The sequence below is a fragment of the Doryrhamphus excisus genome, chromosome 21 (genome assembly GCF_030265055.1).
Source record: "Doryrhamphus excisus isolate RoL2022-K1 chromosome 21, RoL_Dexc_1.0, whole genome shotgun sequence".
In the NCBI taxonomy this organism is placed as follows: domain Eukaryota; kingdom Metazoa; phylum Chordata; class Actinopteri; order Syngnathiformes; family Syngnathidae; genus Doryrhamphus; species Doryrhamphus excisus.
The window spans coordinates 2,553,070-2,573,230 of NC_080486.1; the positions used below are offsets into that span (position 1 = coordinate 2,553,070).

The window sequence follows — 20,161 nt, forward strand, 5'->3', positions numbered from 1 at the left end:
CACTAATTAATTAACCTAGCATGTTTTTGGAATGTGGTTGGAAACCGGAGTACCCGCACAGAGACGGCCGAGGGTGGAATTGAACCCTGGTCTCCTAGCTGTGAGGTCTGCGTGCTAACCACCCGCCCGCCAAAGTACATATGCATCATTAACCTCAACTATGTGCTTGATCGTGAGTCGTTATTTTTAATGATATCTTCAAGGAATAATAAAGTATGTATGATGCCTACTTTGCATTAGTAGTTTTAACTTTGGGCAAAGCTCCTCTGTTGTCATCCTGCCCCAAATCCCCTATCTGTCCTTGCTTTGTCCCGACATCCAGGAGGGCTCACTCGGACTGATATATGCGGGTCGATAGGAAGCTGGCACGCCACTGCAGGCTCTAGTGGTGCCAGGCCGAGAAGGATGAATGTCAGCGCCAGCCCTGAGAGATGCCACCGCCCCGATTCCACCCCGAGACATCTGGAATCCCAGGTGTCCGTCCGGCGTCGCAGGAAGCCAAGAAAGTCCCAGACGGGATGCCAAGACCCCGTTGAAGCTTATCAGCCCCTCCGTAACACTTCACCTCAATCAAAGCGGCTATTTAGGTGCCAAGCAAAAGACGACGGCGGATATCGCCGCCATCCAATTAGCCTCACAGGCCTTGGATTCTTCCCACAGTGCCCAGCTGCTTCCATATCCGCACCCGGGAAGAACAGAAACGCTCTGTCACCACGAGGGCCCAGTCAAGACCCATAAAAGGTACTATCAGGTGCGGCAGCCTCCATCAAAGTGCGGTCGTGTTGCTTTAATCAGATTTTAACAAGCTATTCATTATAACGTGGCCTGGAGGGAGCTCTGGTGCTAAATCACTCCAAAATCCGCATCATTCATCATGGGGAAAAAAAAATCTATCCAACACATATTATCATGTTATAGTTATGTTTTTTCATCTTGTTTATTCCTCGTGCCTTTGATTTAAAGGTCCCCAATGATGCAAGTTGACTTTGTAATGGCGGTGTGACAGTAAAATGTGTCCCTGGAGACTGTTTATGAGCACCAAACGTGAGAAAAATGTATCATCTCCCTCGCTTTCATCTCCCTCTGTTTTGAGGCACTCCCCAAGTGACATGATGTATACGTTACACCGCTTTACGGAGGGCAGCTTTGTACGAAAGTAAAAAAAATACAAATACAAGACATTAAAGACAGGCTTCGCTACACATCTTACAAAAAAGACCTGCGCACTATCAATCAGTTGGCTGCAGACGTGGGAGCTGTAACTGTAACCAAGCATGTTTTTTTAACATTAGAGCCCTTTAGACATGAAATAACACCCCTATAGTCACCATTACATTCTTATTATTAAGAATGGAATGTAATTAAATAAGACATACACACGTTAGGAATGTGAAACTGTTGCATGACCCTGTTAATGTGGATTAAACATGGTATTTAACATATTAGAGCCCTCTAGACAAGAAATAACACCCCTATAGTGACTATTACACGCCTATTACCCAATATAGCAGACATGTGTGAAAATAAGACATGATTCAACACATGTTAGCATTGTGAAATTGTTGCATGACCGCATTAATGTGGACTAAACATTGTTTTTAATATATTAGAGCCCTCTAGACAAGAAATAACACCCCTATAGTGACTATTACATGGCTATTACCAATATAGTCGACATGTGAGAAAATAAGACATGATATAGACACATGTTAGCATTGTGAAACTCTTTCATGACCACATTAATGTGGATTAAACGTGGTATTTAACATATTAGAGCCCTCTAGACAAGAAATAACACCCCTAGAGTGACTATAGTGAGTCATATTACCCAATACAGTGGACATGTGTAAAAATAAGACATTATTCAACACATGTTAGCATTGTGAAATTGTTGCATGACCGTGTTAATGTGGACTAAACATTGTTTTTAACATATTAGAGCCCTCTAGACAAGAAATAACACCCCTATAGTGACTATAGTGACTCATATCACCCAATACAGTGGACATGTGTAAAAATAAGACATTATTCAACACATGTTAGCATTGTGAAATTGTTGCATGACTGCGTTAATGTGGACTAAACATTGTTTTTAATATATTAGAGCCCTCTAGAAGAGAAATAACACCCCTATAGTGACTATTACACTCATATTACCCAATATAGTGGACATGTGTGAAATTATGACATAATATAGATGCATGTTATCATTGTGAAACTGTTGCATGACCGCGTTAATGTGGACTAAACATTGTTTTTAACATATTAGAGCCCTCTAGACAAGAAATAACACCCCTATAGTGACTTTTACACACCCAATACCCAATATAGTAGACAAAATAGGACATATGAAGACACTTTTGCATGACTATGTGAATGAAAGCATCTCATCTGTATCAATGGATGGCCATTTAAATCAGTGAAATATATTCCATCTCTTCTGCGGAAGACATTTTTTTTTTTTTTACCTTTAGTGAAAAGTCTTAACATGCGTTTAATGGAATGTCACAACACTTGATAGAAAGGTTCATGTTCCCTCGGGATTAATTGTAATTGCTCCGATGATCCCCTGATTTTTTTTTTTCCACCCCCTTCCGCCCCCCGTAGCCTCACCAGCAGGTCAAATTTTCAATTTCACCTGTGAAATATCATCATATCATAGATATCTGCAAGACTGATTGCCACGGTATTACTTCTTTGTCCCCTGATGATCCCTGGGTAATGAATATGGCGGCCGGGCAGCCAAACCAAAGATATGCAGATTTAAACAAGAAAAACAAACATTTTGATTATTCATTCAAAATTGGAATGAAAATATTTTCTTTGCAAAGTGGAGTTTTACACATAATATGTTCTAGGTGTGCTTGAAGGAGAGTCGGCAGAATGGGAGTCAAGAGCGCTACACAATGACCATGACAATTGTAAGTGACAGACAATGAAGGGCAGACTCACATGCCCAGACACATGTGTATTTCAATGAGGCCTCAAGCCCATAATCACAGTGAATCAGTGCATAATTCTCACTCATATTAATTCATTCATTCATTCATTTTCTACCGCTTATCCTCACGAGGGTCGCGGGGGTGCTGGAGCCTATCCCAGCTGTCTTCAGGCGAGAGGCAGGGTACACCCCGGACTGGTGGCCAGCCAATCACAGGGCATCATATTAATTAAATCAAATAATATAATAATGCATCATTTTTATTGAAAAAAATTGAATTATTTTTAAAAAAAGATTGAATGTTTGGAATATTTTGAAATAAATTGTATAAAATAGGGCAGAAAATTTGCTTTTTATTTACTTTTACGTTATTTATCTTTGACGTTAAAAAGCAATGTTACCCATTATTTATATTAATATCACTTCAGCTTTTGACCTCATATCTTCCACATAAATGTCATAAATTGACAGCTTGAAATTTGTTTTTCATTTTAGTCTCCAGGGTGTAAAATCCATCAAATCCGCCACCTCATGTCACATAATCCAAAAAAATAAAAAATAAAATTCTTGACAAATATTTCTGCACTTTGTGACTCGGCCTTGTTTCTGTCTCATTAGCCAAAGACTAGAGGTCAGCGTGAAATGTTTCTGCTCACCGACTGAATGACGAATGAGCTTTTCACAAGCCGCCATGCACGTGAGGGAGAAACTCATTGAAGGTGCATACAAGAAGAAAAAAAAACAAAAAACTTCTAGTGCTGTTTTCTTGTTAAAACACAATTTTAGTGGCATATTAAGGATGTGCGGGAGGACTCTTCCTCCAGGGTTTAGTTTGTGATTAATGGCGGCACTTTGCACACTTCAGGCCGTACATGCACACAACTTGACTTAGTAAGAACATTGATTATCTTTAACTAGACAACAATGCAAAACGAGGAAGTCTGACTGGTTATCCGTTGTACTTCACGCTCATTTCCACGTCCGATAAAAGCTGAAATACTGCAGCTTTATACTGAGAGTAAAACAAGATGACTTATTAGCAGAAGTGTTGTGTCGTGGGATCGATTCTCATGTTAAAATATAGACACATTGAGTGTGTGTGGGAATTAATATTAATTTTTTAATTGTAGTTATGCTGTATTGATAAGAAATACAGTCCAAAAATTGTGTTGCCAGGAGCTACTACAGCGGAATGAGATATGAATGCAATTTTTCTGACTTATTAATGATATTTCATTATTTGATTGTTTTGGCTGCACGGTGGTCGAGTGGTTTACATGTTGCCCACACTGTCAGGATTTTATTTTATTATTTACTTCTGATATTTCAGCATTTTCCCATTGAAAGCATGCAGCAAAATTTCTTTATTTGACTTGACTTGACTTCCACACAATAAAACGGGTCAAAACTGGTCTCACGGTGCGACCAGACTTTTTCTCAGGGTCACTAAGCCTTTCATCAAAGTCAAACCTGGAAGTTTATTTTTATTTTATTAAAAAAATAACTGTCTATATCACATCACAGGTACCTAAATGTTCATTGTTACCCATTGTTGTTATGGACTGATGATAATAAAGAGATGCATTATTATTTTTTAGTCCAGATCAAAGTACCAAACCACCAGAAGCAAAAAAAATATATATATATGTATTGAGCTAATTCCGCAATCCACACAAGAACATTAAGCCACTCCCCCATGATGTTATCAATGTTAATTTATTCCAAAAATAACCAATACCGAGTCTACTTCTTTCCAGCTAACAATTAGACCCCACGCTTTACTGCCCTTATTTCACCGACCCCTCATTTCCTCACCTCATTAAATCCATCTTGTCTACTAATGGCCTCGTGATGAGCTATTGATCTACAGCAAGGCCGCACAGGAAGTACTCCACCAATAACACAAAGAAAAATACAAAAAGCGTAAAAAAAAAACAAAACTTCCAGTTGGGAAATCGAAAGAAAATAAACTGTTGCTGCTTTTATATATCACAACATGTCATAGAAATCCCCAGAAATCGTGCAAATACGCCACCCAGAGGTGATGACTTGTAGTGGTACTTATTGTAACTTTGACAAAAAAAATAAAGTTTTTAACATTTTTGTGTATTTTTTCCAGTTTTTTGTTCCAAGAAGGAAAATCAACATATTTTATATTGTCCATATATTTGTATTTGACTTTTTTTTTTTTACATTTTTTAAAGAAAAACTCAATGAGTGGGAGAACTTTGACATTTAACCCATATGAACCTATCACGTGATTTAGATGCATTCTACAAAACCGCCAGTAGGTGGCGCTAATCTCAAAGTTAACAGTCCAAATTGACGTGACGAGATGTGGCTGAGAAAGCACTGTGACCGAGCTGAAGAACCAACCCGGTATGAAATATGACGTAAATAAATCATCAAAATATCATCAATAAGTGCTTTCTAATAAGTGTTGTTTACTTGTTAGGTTTAAGAAGTTTACACCGACGAACACGACGAGCCGTTTCGTCGAGTGCCCCCTTGTGTTAGCTCCGGTAAGCATAGCATTGTTAAAAGGCTAAGTTTTCGTGCTATCTTTTAATAGTATGTTTGCTACATTATACACTGTTGGGTATTTTCTTAAAAGCAAACGAAGTGTTGTCGAATGTTATACACCGCTGTGATATTTTGTACAATGTTATACTGTGTTAAAATGTAAAGGGAATGCTAAGTGGCGACGCTAATGCTAATCGCTACTGGCTATTCATTGTGTTAGCACGAGAGTTACACGTGCTACAGGACTACTGTGAGCATATTGTAGGTGCTAATGGAAGCTAGCTAAGCTAAGTTGACGTTCATGTTCATTTATTTGAATTAGTTATTCAATTTTGGGTATAAAGATTCTAATGTAGCTTCATATAGTGTATAGTGTTTAAAATTATATTAAAAAAAATACAGATTGTGAAATGCGACACCCTTATGATGAATAGTACTGAGTGTAATGCACCAAATCATTTTGCAATGATAAAATATATTTGGATTAATAAGAGTAATTTCATTTCAAGTCACATGAAGAACAAACTAAAATATTAATTATATTTTCTATCGTGTTTTTTTTTTTCTCAAGGACTGTGATTGAACTTGAATCTGAGGGTTCAATGGCGAGCCAAACCCCAGGAACAGACAACTAAGTGGACAGGACAGGACCACGGCTCCCGCTGTGAGGACATCGGACTACAAATTCACTGCACATGTGATCCAGATAAGACACACGAGAATCTCCCCAGGTAGTAGTAACAAGGTTAGTGTGCACACACAGTTTAAATAAACACAGCATCTTCATTTTATATGAATTTATTGCATGTGTAGTTCAGGTTGCACTTGTCCGACTCTTTTAGTGAGTCATTCAAATGAACAAGGGTATCAAGCTCTCTGAACTTAGCAGGAATGTAAGGCTGAATCCCGATTCTACCCTTGGGCCGTTGTTTTACGCCTTATGCTTCAGTTTTGTGCACCCACAAGAATCTTCTTTAACCAAGGGGTAAGAGTTAGGTGCTAAGGGCTAAACATCCCTTCAGAGAAACTGTGCACTCGCACCACACTTGAAACGAAGGAGAACACGGAGCTACAACACTTGCTGAGAAGACAGAAGTGCGGCGAACGAAAGAAATGTAAGTAATTATGCGTAATTATTGACTTGCACAGTAACGTCATTCATTAATTGTATATTCAATAAGTTGCGACTCCACGTAAATGTCTCCCATGTATTGAATTGTTGCTTAAATGATTACACGATGACTAGATGGAGACAGCAACCACTTTAGTGTGTTAATTGTGAGTTTTAATGTAAAATCGCTCGCTAGCGAGGGAAATCTATATTACTAAACTGACAGAGAGAGTGCCGTGTTTGTGTCCGACTAAAGCGCACCCTTTTTTTGGCCACGGTAGGTCGCAGATGTAAACAACATGGCCGTATTTGTACGGCTCTTATTTTTTTTCCGCTATCATTGTATTTGTTTTCAGCACATTGTTGCTATATTTTTATTATTTTATTGTGTTTCCAATCTGTTGATATTTGTAGCCCATCAATCATGCATGTGTGTCATTCCTGCAGGAGATGAGTCAAGTGAAGTCGGCACACAGAATTCCAGTACCATTCCTAAGCTACAGGTTGATGAGGTTTGTGATGTTATTTCTATCCATATGCATATTTGATACATTCTATTTCTAGTATTCTAAATGTCACAGTGTTGCTTGTAAGCTGTTGTTTTGCAATAAATGTTACAATTTGTAAAATGTGTGTATTTTATTTAAAAATAAAAAGGTGTCGTGAAGGGTGTCCCATTTCTTAGTGGTTTCTGACCCTTGGCCGTAGGTTTTAAGGGGTAGAATTGGGATTCAGCCTAAAGGTGTATTGAGTAACACTAAGGGTGTTACACACATTTAATGTATTTTTATTTGTATTTTTTAATCCACATAATATTGATATTATAAAAATGAGCCAAACTCAAAGATCTAAAACATATTTCTGTGTAGACAAAAGGCAGATTTCTTTCAAATATTGTTCAGAATTTTTTCTAAACTTGTCTGTGATATTATCCATCCATCTCACAGTTATGGCATATCAAGTTGCTGATTAGACGGCATGATATTTGCACGTGTGCATTAGGCTGGCCACAATAAAAGGTCACTCCAAAAGTGTATTGCATGTAATGCCACAACAGACACGACGCACTTGTTACTGTAACAATCGAGGGCGCGTTTTAATTTAAATTTCAATACTTTGTGTCCATTCTCGCTTGCGCATGTTATTAGAGCTGCCATGTTTAATTACTGAAGCTGAGCTCTGATTGGATGATCGGAGCGGAAAAGGGTATAATAAATGCTGAAATGCCACCAAAATTCATCAAAGCGTGTGTGTCTGCCCTCTGCAGTGTTCCCGCTCAGAGGTCAGCATGTGAACACCGGACTTAATCAATCATTAATAAACCAGGTAGGATATATGCCGCTCAAATAATGAGAATATCATCAAAAAAAAAAAGCACCAAGAGTCCATCTTGCTTAGCAGAACTCCAAATCAGCACTTTGATTTGTTATTAATGATGACGGTTTTCATTTCCAGAAGAGGATGAGATAAATTATGAGTAAGAGTGAGTGATGAGGGTAATTAGGATGGAGGTTGTCCTATCGCAACCTCTGCACTTCCACTTTTCTGCAGCACTTTAAAGACTTTGGACTTTGACTTTGGAGACTGGACGGCAATGAATGAAAGATTAATAACGTACATCCGTAGTTTGTGGTGAAGGTGGCATCATTACTGCGGCTGCTGTCAAAAGACAGTGCTGTCACTTATTCATAGTTCACGATGTGACGAGTAAAGGGGTGGGAAACTGTAGTACTACTTGTGTTTAAAGCGTGTACTGTCAATTAGAACCATCAACCTGTATGACTGGTGTCAAGAGCTGAGTCTGTGTTGCTGGGAATAGGTCGGATTCATTTTTCCTGAAGCCCACGGACACGGGATCTGGTTTGGTGGCTGCAGGATTTGGAATTTAGTAGTTCTAATCTCTCACAAGTCTATTTTGAACAACCACACAAGACACCGAGTATGTTTTCTTGTCCGCTAAACCAGAAAGTCGATACCGTTGAATGAAAAACATGCTATCTTTCGGGAACGGAATTTTGGAGACACTGCTTGTTTTGGCTGGCATGAGATTGTGCAGGCGTGCCTCATATCGCATCCAGCGAGCGTATTCACAACGTTCGCCTGACCCGCGGCGCTCTGCGAGATTTGCAAGGCAGTAGAATTTGATCCCTCCCGGAACAAATTGAGATGCACCACACCTGCAGCACTCAGCAGTCCAGCAGCTCAGCGAGGCCGCATTGTGCTGACCGGAGTTCTAGCACACACCTACACAATGGACCTTTTATTCCCCGGCGCCGCGGGGAGAAATGAAGCTTGAATGTGTTTCCTGTGAACAGGGGGGGGGGGGGCATCAAAAGTGTAAGCGGTGAAAGTTTGTGTGTTTTTGCGCAGGGAAAAAAAAAAATAAAAAATGGCGTTCCGGGTGTGCCAAAACTTGGCCGGAGTGAGCGAACACTGCATGGTATGAAGTCGAGTTTTACACACAAACACCTCTGAGAGACTGCAAGGGGGCTTTGAGTTCAGGGCATTGATGTTGCAAATCCCTCAACCCACCCCCCACGTGCCCCCCGCGCGCACACACACAAACTAAAAGCTGTTTTTCAGCCTGCTCTTTCTCCTCCTCTTCTTCTTCCCTCGCCACTCACCTTGCCTCCTGATTAAATTGATGTGGATTTGTTTTGGGCCGTGCGGCTCAAGGCGAGAGAAGACGATGAAGAGGAATTGCCTCTAACCGATGATGAAGTTCGTCTCAGTTCGCATTGTAAGCCGTAGGATATTGTGTGTGTGTGTGTGTTGCCTGCTCCTCTTGGCATGAAGCCGCAGCTCAAAATCACTCCAGTCACTAGCATTTCGGATAGTGGAAGCTCCAAAGTCTCGAAAGTGAATTCATTTGTTTTTTATGAGGAAATTGTATTAAGTGTGAACATGTTACATACGTGAAGTGAACTGACAGTCATGACTGTAATTGCTGAGTCACGGAAGAGAGGTGGGATTAGATAAATGTTGCTTCTTCTGTCTCCTTTTCTGGCATTTCTGCATTGCCACACAATGGAATCATATTAAGCACGTTAGAAATCAACTGAACCGAAATATCAATCTTTTATCACCTCTACGGGCAATGCTTGAACCACCCTTTGATAAAACTAAAATCAAGTAAAATGACTTACCCATACAGATAGCTTACATGTAATGGACTCTTTGCAGAACAATAAAGTCCTTGAGTGGCATTTTAGAGCGATTTCTGGAATTAATAAGCCTGTGTATGTACAGCAAATTATTTTTTTTAATATTTGATTTTTTAAAATATTTTTTATAATTAGATTTTAAACAATTATTAAAATTATACCATATGCATTTTTGTTTTAGAATAAAATATTTCAATATATAATATAATCATAATCAATAAATCTATTTAATAATTTTACCTTTCATAAAAAATATTGAAAAAAAATCTTGAATCATGAATTTCATCTTGTTTGAAAAATTATTATTTTTGCTTTTTTTGTTAAATATATTTGCAATAATGAGTTTGAAAAGGAGGTCTTCTATCCAGGTAAATAATAAAAACTGCAGTGGCTCCTGAAGTAAGGTAAAATGAATGTCTGGAAAATAACACTATTCATCCTGTTGTACTGAGGCGCCAGATCATTTTCTTACAACAATAAATCCCATTTCCACTTCTATGGTTATCATTACAAGTTTCCCTCTCAATGGTGACAGTACAAAAAGACACAGGGATAGTCAAACATCAGAGGAGTTAATGCTTGCTTGCATGTGTGATGTCATGAGTTGACATTTGAGGCATATTTGAGCAGAAAATGGTGATTTTTAAAATGCACATTTCAGGCTTTTGCTACAGGTGTGACATTGAGACGTCCTCCAAGTCCTCTCTGTCTGTCCGTAATGGGCATCATAATGAGAAATGGTACACACTTGCAAAGCAAGCACAAGCCCTACATCAGCAGATTTATGCTTACAGTCGCCTTACATGCACCACGCGCTACCTCCATTTATTCTTCACCCTTTGGCTTCCTGCCAGAGGATTTCTATCAATTTGTCCTCATTTTGCCTCATCCTGGCTTCGTGGGGCAAAAGCTGAGATGTAGACTTGAGAAGGGGGGGACTTGGAGAGACTGTGTATGTGTTAGGGTGAAAGGTTGCTTTCCATGTCGATCCTGATGCTCCCTTTCCTCCAAAAAAAAAAAAAAAACGAGGACGCCAACCAAATGAGGACGGATCAGGGGCTTGAGATTCATCCACCCTGAGCCGCCATTCCAAAGACTGATAGGAAAGCTGCTCATCCTGAGAACACATTCTTGAAGACACAGTCAAGGACACACACATATTTCTAGGACTGCTTTTGGAGAGGTGAAAGATTGAAAGGATAGAGAGGCTATAATAGATTCACCATAATAATACACACAGCAAATGATGGCGCAACTCTTTATTTTCATCTTCCGGACCATAAAATGGGAAAACAGGATCCCCTTACCAGCCACAACATTAGGTACACTTTGCCAAGACACGAGATACTCATTCATGCTAAGGTAGGGCTCTTCAACTGGTGGCACAGGGGCCAAATCCTGCACATAAATGATATCACAACTGAAAACTATGTTGTTTTTTGTTCAACTCTCTTTAACAGCAGAACACTCTTGTCATACAGAGGATCTTTGACTAGCGTTTTATATTTGCTCCTGTAAAATACTTACATCACAGAGATGATCTTTGATTTGCGTTTTTGCGGTAGATTTGTCGAGAATTTTTTTGAGTAGTTTTTACAGTCGTTAGGTAAAAACTGTATTCTTGTCACAGAGTGGATCTTGGACTCGCATTTTAGCAGTAGGTCATTAAAAACAACCGACGTTGGACCTTAAAAACAGTAGCACATTCTTGTCACAAAGACGATTGTTTAGTAGGATTTTGCAAATAGAGGATCTTTGACTTGCATTTTTGCAGTAGGTAATTAAAGTACCGCTGTCATAGGATCTTTGACCGGCATTTTTGTAGTCGGTCCTTAAACACAGTGGCACATTTTAGTCATGGAGGATCTTGACTTGATCTTAGACTAGTGATTTTGCAGTAGGCCATTCGAAAATGGTGCTTTTGTTGAGGATCTTTGACTAGCAGTTCGCAGTCGGCTCTTAAAAACAGTAGATCATAGAGGATCTTTGACAAGCGTTTTTGCAGTAGGTCCTTACAAACAGTGGCACATTTTAGTCATGGATGATCTTGACTTGCAGGAGTTGCAGTAGGTCATTAAAAACATTTCTCCTGTCATATAGAGGATCTTTGACTAGCATTTTTGCAGTAGGTAATTAAAGTACCTCTGTCATTATAGGATCTTTGACCAGCATTTTTGTAGTCGGTACTTAAAAACAGCGGCACATTTTAGTCATGGAGGATCTTGACTTGCAGGAGTTGATCTCAGACAGATCTTTTTGCAGTCGGCCATTCAAAAATGGTGCTTTTGTAGAGGATCTTTGACTAGCTGTTCGCAGTCGGCCCTTAAAAACAGTAGATCGTAGAGGATCTTTGACAAGCATTTTTGCAGTAGGTCATTAAAAACATTGCTCCTGTCATATAGAGGATCTTTGACCAGTATTTTTACTGTAGGCCATTTAAAGTGCTTTGACGAGCGTTTCTTAGTCAATCCTTAAAATCAATAGTAGCCTGTCATATAGAGGATCTTTGACCAGCGTTTTTACCGTAGGTCTATGAAAGCAGCAGTACCCATGTCACATACATGGAGTCCTAAGTATTCCGAAGATGCGAGCGGCGTCGTCCAATGGTTACAATTATGTTGTACCTAATGTAGTGTCCTTCATGTGTGCTTTGACTGGTCGTTCTACCCAACGCGGATGAAAAACAGGTTGGGTTTTATTTGCTGCCGTGGCTCTTTTAATGATCACAAAGTGTAATTCATGAGGCGTGACTGGAGGACGGCTCTCCATTAATGCTTGTGGGCGTTCACGTCCATCTAAAAAGGGGATGAGAGGATTCGAGACGTGCAGCTGAATGATGATTTACTGTATGAAGCAACTCGAATGGTGTTAACCACATTTTTTTTTTATATCCACTGGTAAGGCTGGGTAACACAATGCTATTAAAAGACCTGCAAAAGGGGCATCACCTTATTTGACAGGTTTAACGGCTGTCATATCTGTGAGGTGACCCGCGATATTAATATTCCTGCTAAAACAAAGAGATGATTAGCATGGACACCTGCATGCGTGCTTTGTTCAGCCACCTTTTGATGGCTTGCAACGTGCAACTCGCCCTTCTTTTCCCAGAGGAGGTCTGCTTCCTATTTCAATTCATCCCTTATCAAACCTGGAGCCACAAACATGATGTGATTTGGCCTCCTCGCACGCTGACGCTTTAATCAGTTTGGAGGCAGGCCAAGCTTTTGTTTTGGAGGTTAGAACCCACACTGACATCGAAAGGTGACACTTAACTTTCAATTATACAGTCAAGTCTGGGTCCGTGTCCATGCAAACTTTTTCCAACGCATTCCTCATTGCTCGCTAGCAGGAGCTCCTCACTCATTTCTCTCACAGTGGGACAAACGCCATTCCCTTCTGGCCACAACTTGTTCCGCCGTACTAAAGGACAAGGAGCAGCAGCTGCAAAGCACCGGGGGGGGGAGCACTAGCATCGATCCATTAAGAGGCGGGGACACGGCACGGGCGCAGAGATGCGCTCAACATCGACAGAAAGTTGAAGTGTTAAAAGGCAAAACGAAAGCGCCGCCGCAGGAGGGCCGCAGCGATGGCGAGGCGAAGCCCATGAAGCTAACACGGGGGGGAATCAGTGGGAGTTAATTAGGAGAAGAAATGAAGGAAAAATTTTGGCTTGAAGTGCGCTTAATCTGCGAGGCTAATTTTACACCCGTGCAAGGACGAAGAGAGGACGGTCATTGTCGCAGCAAAGCCAGAAAATATCGTTCATTGCAGCCTTGATGAGACATGTCATGAAATGAAAACGTGCCCAAGTTCTCATTTCAAAAATATTTTTGGTAAAACATACCGGACCGTGATGCACAAAGTAGGATTTTTTTTAGTTTGAGTATAGAAAACCTTTTAGTTATGGATTTTAGTGTTATGAGAGACCTCTAGACATGAAATAACAGCCCTATAGTCACCTTTACGGTCCGATTACCCAATAGAATAGACTTACTTTTTTAAAATACTATTTTTACTTCCTCATCTGTACGGTATATACTGTATTATCTCCTCAATGTAACATTACTGACACCTAATGACCATTGTAGAATACTACATAGTACGTCTTAGAATGCTTAACTATATATTAACTTGGGAAACTCCTAATTTTTGGACCAAATTTGAGACTGTTGCAAATGTCCCGTGGTTCATTTCTAGCTGTGCATCTGGCATGTAGGAGAAAAAAAACCCCCATTAGGATTATGCACTGACAGAAATAGGAGTCTATTTCCGTCCCTCAAGGTACAATCAACACTAATGTACCACAAAGGGGTAATTATTGGGCTCTGATAATTAGGTTCCAACTAATTACAACTCTTTGTACCTTTTTTTCCAGAGCCCAAAAGACAGACATGTAACCCAAGCACTAAAGTCGAAGAAATGGCGCCCCTAAATGTATCATGTACTTTTAAGGTTGCCGTCGCTGTTTTCTCTCCTCTTTTGGGGGCTTGGAAGTCTTTTCGCCTTCACATTTTACAAAGATACTAACAAAAAACGGCCATAAAGTTTACTGCTAGTGCTTTATTTCACTTCATGTCAGCTTTTATTTCAAGTGTGGCAATCAAAGACGCTGTGGTTTTACTGAGTGGTCGTGTGCATCAAAGCGTACTAAAAAAAATAAAATAAAATAAAACAACAAAACACCCACTTCACTCCGCCCGAGTAAAATGAGCGCCTCATTTATCAAGCCCCAGTGGGCCCCGACGGTGGGTGGGCATCAGCGTCAAAAAAGGCCAATTAACAGGAAGCCCATTGTGAGCGATGCTGTGTAGCGTCGAAGAGGTTGCGGTTAGGAAACAGTGGCACCAAAACAGGAAATGTGTCTGGAGTGTTAAAAAAAAAAACATACACTGACTGTTTGCAGCAACAAATAAGGATGACAGATCGAGTAGAAAATAAAGATCTATACAAGAGCTATATTGTTTGCCCCATTGGCTGGACTGGACAGGTTAGAAACATGTAAATTAAAAAAAAAGTTACAACGAAAAGAAAACAAAAGAAAATTGATTATGAAAAATAATTAAAAAGTTAACAAATTTTTTTGGGATGATGAAAAAAAATCTGATAGCTTATTATGTATGTAATCAGCTCACGTCATCTTTTTCTTCACCATATTATCTGCATTTGATTAGAGAAGTGGAAGTGTAAATAAGCCAAATTTTAGCCGATTATTGCCGATTATTACCCAACACATAGGCGTCAAACTCGTTTTCACTGTGGGCTCACATTTTTTTTCTGCAACCAAATGTCTGTTCATACGTTAACAAGCTTTTTCCCCACAATTGTTTTGCGGACGCCATGTTTCATTGCCTGTTTTGTTTCGTTTTGAAAGCGCTCACATGTGAAAAATTATGCGACGACACAGTGACTGCATCAGCTGCCACTCCACTCTGGAAGGTGAAAGTTAAGCTTGTGTGAATGACAACAATGCATCCGTTGTGTATCTTCCTCTTATCCCGGTATTTGGCCATCAGTCATATGTCATAGTTGTGCTGTGTGAGTGTGTGTTGTGAAGACCTCTATGAGATTAATAATAATAAGCTCCCACAACTTGTGCAAAGTGTAAAATTTTCTAGATACAGTACGTGCCTTTTTTACCCCCCCCCATCACACTGAATCTGCACTTTTTACCAATTTAATGATTTTTTTATTAGCTGCTGACTCTGGGGAATTCCTTCATTCTTACCTGAAGAATTGAGTTGGCAGTAAAGGTGCTACTCCTGGAGTTCTTCCAGTCCTTCTTACTTAGTCCAGCATCCTGGACTGCCATCAATCGGTCAGGCTAGCTGCTCGGGAAGGTCAGGCGTTTTTTGTTAGTGTAACATTCTCAAGTATTCCTGTCTTACTCATTTCATCCGTCCTTCCCTTTTGTCCTGGGATTGACACTTCTTCCCAGTTATGCAGTTGTTTATCACTGTTATTCAAACAGGGAATCTCATTGTACATCTCAACCATCTGTCCTGCACAAAAGGACACCAAACGTCCTTCCCTTCGCCGTCCTTCCGTCAACATAATGGCTTTTGTTAAGGATTTAGCATTTCAAAGCCCGGGTGTACAGCAAGTGTTGCCGTAACGAAGCTTAGATGGTATTTTATGTCAAGCTTGCGTGTTTTGCCCCCTGGAGACAACAAGTGATTACGGGACTTTGTGGAGCTTAGTGGTTGTTTTTTTTTTTTTTTTTTTTTTACTCAGAAATCCCGCCATACTTATTGAACCATCTTGGTTTGTTTACATTAAACCTCATGGACGAGTCTTCATGCTGCAGTTTGGATACTGTATTTTCTACAGCGTCCCCTCCAGTCAATCAAAACGTGCTGCAGACCTTGCGTTGGCATCAGTGAATTAAAAGTGTGCAGGCAGGCAGGGGTGACCTTGCCGCATCAACATCTGAGCAGCTCTGGTCACAAAAAGGGACGATTGACACCACAAGAAAGCACAAAAGCGAGCATATCTGGGGAAATAACCGACTGTTTTTTTTTTTTTTTTGCTGAGTGTAAATGCGTCTCAAGGGCATTAAATATGATAACTCAAAACTGGGATTAGGATTGGTTACACTGACTGGATGTGCACATATACCAAAAATATATATATACATTAAAAAAATAAACAATATATAAATACAAATAAAAACAGTCCAATGACCCTAATGTGGTACATTTTGGAAATTTTCGAGAAAATTGTGCCTCAAGTCCAACTAAATTCAAACCTCTACTGGGGGATGAAGGGATTACTTGGCCTAAGGTGGCTTTCTTATCTGTTATGGCTATCCTGATCATAATATAACAATCAGGTTCCTCCTGAAGATGAGCTAGAATTGACAGGAACCACACAGCAGTCATAATGAAAAATCCTTTAATGAGATTTTCTTTTCCCCCAAAACTAAATTTGGAAGCAGAACATTCTACCTCTGTATATTTAATGAATAAGGTAAATATTTATGATGGGAATAAAGGCTGAATTGACAAAGCAATTAGACGTGGGCTGACCTTCTTGGAGTACTAAATATTCTATATTGCTTGATTCGTCTCACAGCTGCACTGAGCAGCAAAGTGCTGCGGTCAGCAGCTGGGGGAAAAAGTGCATTGGAGTCAATGACGCTCATTACATCATGCAGTATTGGCTTATTGTACGGCAGGGGTCTCAAACACGCGGCCCGCAGGACACTAGTTTGAGGCCCCCGCCTTGGTATGAAAGTTTAATGTTAGTGCGCCCCGTGCAAGTTTGATATGGATGCTGTATGGTATCATGTACCCAGAAAAAAATATTACTTTTGATTAATGTTCATGTTAAAAGTTAAATAACTGTTAAGAGTTATCCTCCCTATCCGTGTGGAAGTGGTAAGTTTTTGGCTATTTAAGTTTAAAGGAAATAACTTGAAGGCTACCGTTTAGGTCGCTAGCTCTCCAGTTTGCGAGTTAGCATGTGTCTCAAGACCCTGCAGTTGCGCAATATGTTGTAAATAAAAAGAGTATAAATGTGACTGTAGTCGTGTTTTATCATGTGGACAGGGCTCTAATAATGCTTTGTTCATTTTAATCTGAAAAAAATAATTTGTCTACCTACCAACTATATGTGGTTTCTTAAGTTTTTATTATTTGCCGTTTTATTATTATTATTATATTTATTTATTTTTTACTGATTGATTTTCTTTATTCTTGATTTGTTTATTTATCTTTCACCTTATTTTGTGTAGAAAAATAAAAAGTAATATATTTGAGAACAGTGGAATGTTTTATCAGCTTTTCTTGTAGAAAAATTGGAACCAAAGCAAAGTTTTTAAAAAAATTTTGTTTTTAATAAATGCGTTTTTTTTGGGGGGGGGAAACCTGATGACAAAGTCTCACCCAGACCCGAGCTCCTGTGGCCCCCAAGTAAATTGAGTGTGAGACCCCTGTTGTACGGTATCACACAAAAGTGAGTACTCCCTTCACATGTCGGCAGCCATTTCTCTTAAGAGAATTTCATCGTTAAGATACAATGGAGCAAGGCCAATAACAGTCATTTGTGTAGAACGACGGTAATTCCACCCAAATCACAACAAAAAAAAATGCAGGAAAAAAACTCTTCTCATGACTGCAGCTTGGATTTTATTGCAAACAGGCCTTTTTGAATATAATATATTTAAGAAGCTTGAGTTGAGTTTGAGTCACCACTTGCGGGGGTGATGGTGGGTTCCTGAGCCTGCTGCAATGCTTTAGAGTAGTCCAGTGTGCATCTCTATAGGTTTTTCAGGACCCGTCCTCCTCCCTCGCCTGTCTTTCATTCCTTTGATTGCATCTCCCAACAGGATCCGCCACTCTGATAAGAAATCATCAGCACTGTCTTGCATTCCTTTGATAGCAGCGCCTTACAGGACCTGCTCCAATTTGGAATCATGGCCGGCGTGTTTGTTATCTCTCTAGTGGTAACCACCGGGTTTCTTTGAAGTTGTCCAGATTCAAGTACGGTAGTTTCATCGTGTGTATTGTCATTCTTTTTGACATCCATTCTTCTTTCTCGGCACGTTCCCAAAGCCATGCGCATTGCTGCCTCGAGGCATAAAGTTCCACGTCAGCTCCGAGGCAGCAGACAATAAAAAGAGAGCAGTAATCTGACACTGCACTCATTGTCGGATTGATTGACAGCACGCAGCACAAGAAAAAATAAAACGACTTCAGTCCCTGGAGGTGTAAAGGTACAGCTGCTCCATTTGGTGCATTTTAGTGACAAGGATTTAGGTGGTTTTGCTATGTTGTGAATCATGAACATGTAATTATATAGTACACTGTTAGAAACGGGTGGCACGGCGGTCGAGTGGTAAGCATGCAGACCTCACAGCTCGGAGACCAGGGTTCAATTCCACCCTCGGCCATCTCTGTGTGGAGTTTGCATGTGTGAGTTTTCTCCGGGTACTCCCTCATTCCAAAAACATGCTAGGTTAATTGGCGACTACAAATTGTCCATAGGTAAGAATGTGAGTGTGAATGGTTGTTTGTCTATATGTGCCCTGCGATTGGCCCACTGTTAGAAACCCCGCTATCCTGACTGACACTGGAGTCCCCTCCCAATGAAGCGAGGCCATTCAACTCCGATTCTTCTCCTCTAAAAGACTGGCGAGTGTCAAGCGGGGTCAGCCGCTGTTCACTGACACCTGAAATTTACCTCTCCACTCGTCATACTCAACACTTCCATTATAAAAAAAAAATGTAATTAACGTCAGCACACATCTTTCTGCTCCATTTAGTCCTTCTTAATAAGGGTTCATCTATCACAGAGGTGGTACCGCGCTCCGGTCGCACTGACCTCGCTGCAACGCTGATTTATTCCAAAACCGGCGACGTGCTTTTCGCTGCGGGACAAAAAAACCAACACTGTGAACCTTTTTTTTTTTTTAATTACCTTCTACGTCGTAACTTTAAGCTTGCATCTGTCCTTGGTGGTTACGGCACGCTGTGACATCAGAGGTCGCATTTTGGTAGATGATTTAACTGATAATGATCATCTCTGCTAAAGTCCAGCAAAATCTGTTAAGTGACACTTGTTGGCTTCTAAGTTGTTCTAATTTTAAAGCAATTAACTGTCGGCATCATTCAAATAATCTTTTAGGTTATATTTCGACATTCTCAACAGCCATAAAAGTATAATTTTACTAAAGTAAAAATACTCACCGTTTGAAGAAACAATATTGTAAAATAATTAGTGCCCAGTAATTATTAAGTCAAGTCAAGATTGTACAGGCCACTCCAACCACTTGTTGCGTGTTGTCATTTCTGTGTGTGTTGTGACAAGCTCACTGCAAGCTAAGTGGTAACTATTGCTTGCCTAATTAAACAGCCTCTTAGTGGGGATGTTAAGTCACTGAGTTGAAGTTTTACAAAATTTGCGAATGATTTTTTTTCGAATTTTTCCGAATTGTACACTTTCGGAGGTTTCACTTTTCGTCTCACATTCAGGTAACGTCAAAAGCGTCTTCGAAATGAATTACAGAGGACACGCAAGACAAGGTGGGCTCCATGTTTTGACAATATGGCATTAAACCAATTAGTCACAGTCAGGGGTGGTTTTTCCGCAAGTGAGAGTTTTGTTTACCCGCCGCTCAGGAAGGAATTAAACGGAGTGTCATCGACGATACGGGGAGCGGAGATTGTAAACATGTTTTCCTTTACTCTTTTCCCTCCCTTCAGAAACGACAAATGAAACGACCGCTGTTAGGTGATTGAATTCGGAGGAAGCCTGTTTGTGTGATGCCAAAAAAAAAGCCTTCAATTAGCACGTGCCTTCATCACCTTCTGTCCAAAGACACCTTGAACTATCGAGTTACTACTAACATAAGTCATGCTTTCATAGCTTGGCTGGTCCTGTGACTTGATATCAAAATTTTACGTAATCGGTTTCCTTTAAGTT

The 20,161-nt window shown here is 40.0% G+C and overlaps 1 long non-coding RNA gene across 3 annotated transcripts in view; it reads left to right on the forward strand.

Annotated features, from left to right (window-relative positions):
• Positions 1–5,218: 5,218 nt before the first annotated feature.
• LOC131108675 (uncharacterized) overlaps positions 5,219–20,161 on the forward strand; it is a 44,785-nt gene continuing 29,842 nt past the window's right edge. The window contains exons 1-4 of one of the 3 annotated variants that reach the window (XR_009120507.1): positions 5,220–5,320; positions 5,397–5,463; positions 6,036–6,209; positions 7,843–8,826. This is a non-coding gene — a long non-coding RNA (uncharacterized LOC131108675). Of the gene's footprint in view, positions 5,321–5,396; positions 5,464–6,035; positions 6,210–7,842; positions 8,827–20,161 lie in introns of those variants that run through there. The other 2 variants (XR_009120505.1, XR_009120506.1) reach the window with 2 other exon arrangements.